This window comes from Limulus polyphemus, unplaced genomic scaffold, assembly GCF_000517525.1.
Source record: "Limulus polyphemus unplaced genomic scaffold, Limulus_polyphemus-2.1.2 Scaffold2487, whole genome shotgun sequence".
Lineage (NCBI taxonomy): Eukaryota > Metazoa > Arthropoda > Merostomata > Xiphosura > Limulidae > Limulus > Limulus polyphemus.
In genome coordinates this window covers 24737-29736 of record NW_013668097.1, presented here as the reverse complement: position 1 = coordinate 29736, position 5000 = coordinate 24737, and the positions used below count along the sequence as shown (strand labels likewise).

Sequence of the window (5000 nt, the reverse complement as noted above, 5' to 3'; positions counted from 1 at the left end):
CTAGAAACAAGAGAGCGTGAGAATTGTCACGTGATCTCGATGACGCAACAGTATTAATAGCCCTGAAGTAAGTCCAAGGATGTTCATTATTAGCAATTAATAATACTGTGACATTTACTTGTCCCTTCAATCCAAAAACTGAAGGTGGTTCACACCTAATCTTTTTTTTCATAAATTTTAAGAGCAAATATAAAAAAAAATGTATTAAATGCTCAAATTAATTTATACATAATTTCATCAGTTCTCCAGTTTAAATTGCCTTTAGTTTAGTGGAAAAATTACCAACTAACTAGCAAGTAAGATTCATTACAGTTCTAGCTGGCTATGAGAAGGTTACCAATAAATTCACTAGTGTTTTCGCTTTGGTTGTAAATGTTGGTAACTAAGCTAATACTGAAAGCCTGAGTAATGACGTATATCACATAAATAGAACAGTAAAATCAATATATAAGAATGCTGTTATATAAATTAGGTTGCGACCTGAAATGGTAACACACAAAAAAAAATGTTAACGCCTTTTGTAGCTTGAAATGAATTTTACCCTTGAGTAAAAACTAAAGTCACTAAAGTTGAAATGGTATTATGTAATCAAATTACGGGGTATCCGCACTGGCCTAGCTGTGAGTGAAGTTTCTAAAAGTATTTATCTTATTTTTAATGATTCAGTCATTAATTTTGATACTCAGTTATATATTACTTGGTAAAGCTCAACAACGCTACGAACTATAGAAGTTAAATTTACGTATCATGATGCATGTACTTATATATATGATTGATACGAAGAGCGTTCCACGTAAAGCTCTGGGTTTTGTAAAACGTCTCGACGGAACCTGTGGTAACTGCTTATTTTGCTGAAGAAAAAAAAACGGTAATGCACTGGGCGAGTAACGGTGAAGTCTGTAACAATGTTTTGACACTTATAATGAATTTTATTTTACGTGCTGTCTGTAATTCTGTGCGTGTGGGGTAGTGGGGGGGGGGAGAAACCACAGTACTAACTTAAACAATTTGAGATACTCGACTCGAAATCAAATTTGTTTGCTTGAACCAAGATCATTAAGATAACGTAAATCATCGAAGAGCCAGCCTCGTTCTCAACTTATACTAACAAATTTTTACACAACAATAAATGAACCCTTCTATTTTTTAAATATTTTATAAAAGGTTCTGAGTTAGAATCATATTTAAGTTTTATTGGTCCCTTTTTAAATTTGTTTTTAAGATGACATCATGCTTAACCATAAGTGGTATCACGTGTACGATAGAGTACTGACTTGGACACATCTTACTTCAATGTACATGTATTGTATTACACTCTCACTGTAACCAAATGAAGCTCTCACAGTGCTACCAAAACGTCCCTGATGTTTACACAGTTCTTGACAGAACGCGGTATACGTGCTATAAGTCTTACGGGTTCTATGTTTACTGAACAAGAATAAAAAGATAATTATTCTTAAAAGTATTGCTCATGTTACGTCTCCGTTTGTTAATCAACTTTCCGTAACTTCGTTCCGACGAAACTTTAGCGACACAAGTCTTTATTTAATAAAACTGGTTTATTCTTTCCGAATATAACTTTACGATACCCTTAATTTCAACAATCGCGCTAAAACAAACGCTATAACTACGAACGTGCTCAATAATACTCTCTGACTGCAGATAAATTACTCACTGTCTACACACACATTACCTTCCCGTCACGTTATCACTCTCTTTTATATACCAGCCTACCCTATATCTAGTAAATGCTAGAGCATTCGCCAAAGTACAGGATAGTTCTAGAAGGTAGAGGGCGTGAGAATAGTCACGTGATCTCGATGAAGCAACACTCACAATACTGTAAAATTTCAAATACAGTCCGGCACAATGGACTTGTGATATTCGTCTATTTTTAAGTAGCTGGTCATCATTTACATTTCCAATGTCCACAAAAATGGAAATACAGAAATCACCTGTGTTTTTTTTTTTTTCAGTTTGTGCGTTGGCTGTTCTTTAACTCAAAATCTTCTATCGTAGTTCTGTTCTTTAAATATTATAAACACGTCACCCACGTACCTTCCATACGTAACAAAGCTAAACTTCAGAAAACAAAGATTCGGCTTACCAAACTCGAAACAATTATGAAACCCAATGATCAGCTTAAGTAACAGACTGCTTATTCCATTAACGTCACATTGTCTTTACAATTTATACAAGTAATATTTATCTTAAAGCATACTTGACATTGGAATAAAATCAAGAAACAATCTGGGCTACGTTTAATACATCCTTTTTAGAACCATAAACAACGTAATTTCATGTGTCTCAGGAACAAAACTTAAATAATAAAACAGGGGCAGGAAAGTGATATACTAATATTTATTCACCTTTAATTTCAAATCATTATATAACTACTTCATAAACACATACACACATTAACGTATGCTGCTGTGACTCGAAAAAATAAGATATAAATATTATACACTACTAAAATCTGTTAGGGTCACTGTTTGTCAGTGATATTGAGTACCAAATTCTGCACGGGTTTTGCCCCCGCTTATTATCACTTATACCAATTAATTCTAGACTCCTCAAACAGGAATATTTCTGTCTAAAAAACACTCCATGTCATTTAATTTACTGTCGCCTTGCTTTTAGTTTCTGAGTTCTAATACTCGCATTTTGTACCAAAATGGTTCAAGCACGTATCAAGAGCTTTTTAAGTCTGAAGGAAGTGTCATAAGGCCTCGGTCTACTACAAAAAAGGAGTGTCTTGGGAGTGTGCCAAGGTGCCGTTTCAAATTCCTAGAAGTAATACAGAATCTATGAAGAATTATGAAAATGGTATGGTGATGGCAAACAGGGGGCAATAAGCCCAAAATGAGACTGATTCTTAACCGTAAAGACTTGCCTAGACCCTGTTCAGACAGAGCATAAGCCATTACGATCTTCAAAGTGCATTTGGAGTTCAAGTATCAACCCAAACTGTCCATAAGACTCAAGACTATGGTCGTGGAAAGCTTGTATTAAAGTCCCACTGACTCAGCGTCATACGCAAGACCCACGAGATTGGAGTCAAAACCACTTGGCTTGGGCAATCCAAGATTGGACGCTAGCGTTTTTCGTGGATAAGCCCAGGTCTCGACTTAATTGATCGTCGTGCTAGAGAATCGGGTAAGTAGACTTAGAGAGAGCAATCACAGAACCAAGCTAGCGGAACTTGACCCCACTGTGGGTTTTTCACTGCCTGGGGAAGCATGCAGAACTGACCTTCTAATAATGTTTATAGACAACTTGAATGGGTAACAAAGAAAACTTAATTGCAAATTTAACACGGTAACAAAGGTACACCGTTTACATAAAACTTTATTAGTGTAAAAATGGGTTCCTCGTCATTAAGTTTGATCTCCATACGTTCTAGGGCTACTTGTTGACAGCTGTGAGGTACAAGGATGAGATCTTTTATGTTTACGTAAAGTCATAAATCGATGTCATTAGTGACAACTTCGTACTTGTGAATGACAACGCTCGCCCACACTAAGCTTGGGTCATGGAGTTTTTTTCTTCACAGGAAGACTATTGTCCGTATCATATTGTCCAAGATAAGAACCTGATCAAGCATGTCTGGAAGTCCATCCAACGTGCTGTTTTGGCCTTCCCTATCCATGAACTGGGAAACGCCCTTACAAAATAATAGATCTACGTGTCACAGACCAATATCCAGAAGTTCATCAAAAATTTTCAGAGACTATGCCAAGCAGTGGTCAAACTTTATGGTGGACACATTTACTATTGGCGAGATTTGTTTTGTTATTTTCTAAACAACTGAACAACAACAACAAAAACTAAAATGCTTCATTTTAAGATAGTGTCCTCTTTCACGCTCTGGTACGGAAGGGCACGATAGGATAAGTGGATACAGGTAAGCGTTTGATAGGGAAGATAGTTACTTAACTATTATTGGATATACTCATTTTGAAAAGAGATCCCTAGCAAGTTTTGAGTAGTATATATATATTATAATACAATTGTGACAACTTATGAGCAAAAGTAGAGAAAAAGGTATAACAATATGTCAACCACACTATATCTGTTATAAATACTACAGTATTGTCAGGTATTTTTGCTATATTCGAATATGTGTAAACAATTAAAATGGTTTTATCTTATAAAAGTTTTGCCCAATGGGGAACACAATTTCGCCAAAGGCATACTGAGAATCAGATATTTTATTCAGAAAAAATTGGATATGATACCGAGTCTTTCAGAATCAGATGACAGAGACATGCCTTAATTTTATTCCTTCTCCCCACCCCCACGTCTTTCTACAGTACCAGACTGTTGATTTGAATAAAATGCGTGTCAATGTTTAGGGTACTGCGAGCATCAATGAACACTGTCCAGAACAGATGATACTTACAGTAGCTTATTTTAGATTTAAGCTTGATGTACTTATTGAAAGTGATTATTAAGTATATTGAACACTTTCTGTGACAGTTCTGGAAACACCCTTTACTTTCATTGATAAAGCTTATGACTTTAATGTGACTCTAATGAAACTTTGTTCCCATAGAACAAGTATATTTCAAGATACAACTTTATATATATGGGATTTTCTTCATAATCCTCCTGTATAATACGATATTATTATATAGCATATATATATATATATATCAACCACTGACCTGTTTCTGTTCACACTAAACAACTCTCTCTCTTCTCATCAAACACTACAATATCCTCTACTACACACAAATTTAAATAACAGTAACGTGAAACAAACAAGCTTACGTATATTTATTTAGAAAGCACTTTCATCACGTAAAGGCACCGCCTCTCAATACTAACCAATCAGCGGACGATTCGCGAGTACTATAGGAACTTACTGCGCGAAACTAGATAACACTGCTCTTTTTTTAGGTGTATTTGTCCTTGATAAAGCCTAGTTGTTTCGAAATCCTACGAAAACATCTCCTGCGAATACCACTAAAGAAATTCCAAAATTTTACGTAAACAAT

The 5000-nt window shown here is 35.3% G+C and overlaps 1 protein-coding gene across 3 annotated transcripts in view; it reads right to left on the bottom strand.

Moving 5' to 3' along the window:
* The window catches only part of LOC106467096 (phosphatidate phosphatase LPIN2-like), an 89272-nt gene that overhangs the window by 61610 nt on the left and 22662 nt on the right, over nt 1-5000 (bottom strand). The window contains exon 1 of one of the 3 annotated variants that reach the window (XM_013927415.2): nt 4668-4767. The exons of the other annotated variants lie outside the window; for them this stretch is intronic. The gene's annotated coding sequence lies outside the window, so the exon portion shown is untranslated. Of the gene's footprint in view, nt 1-4667; nt 4768-5000 lie in introns of those variants that run through there. 3 annotated transcript variants of the gene reach the window in all.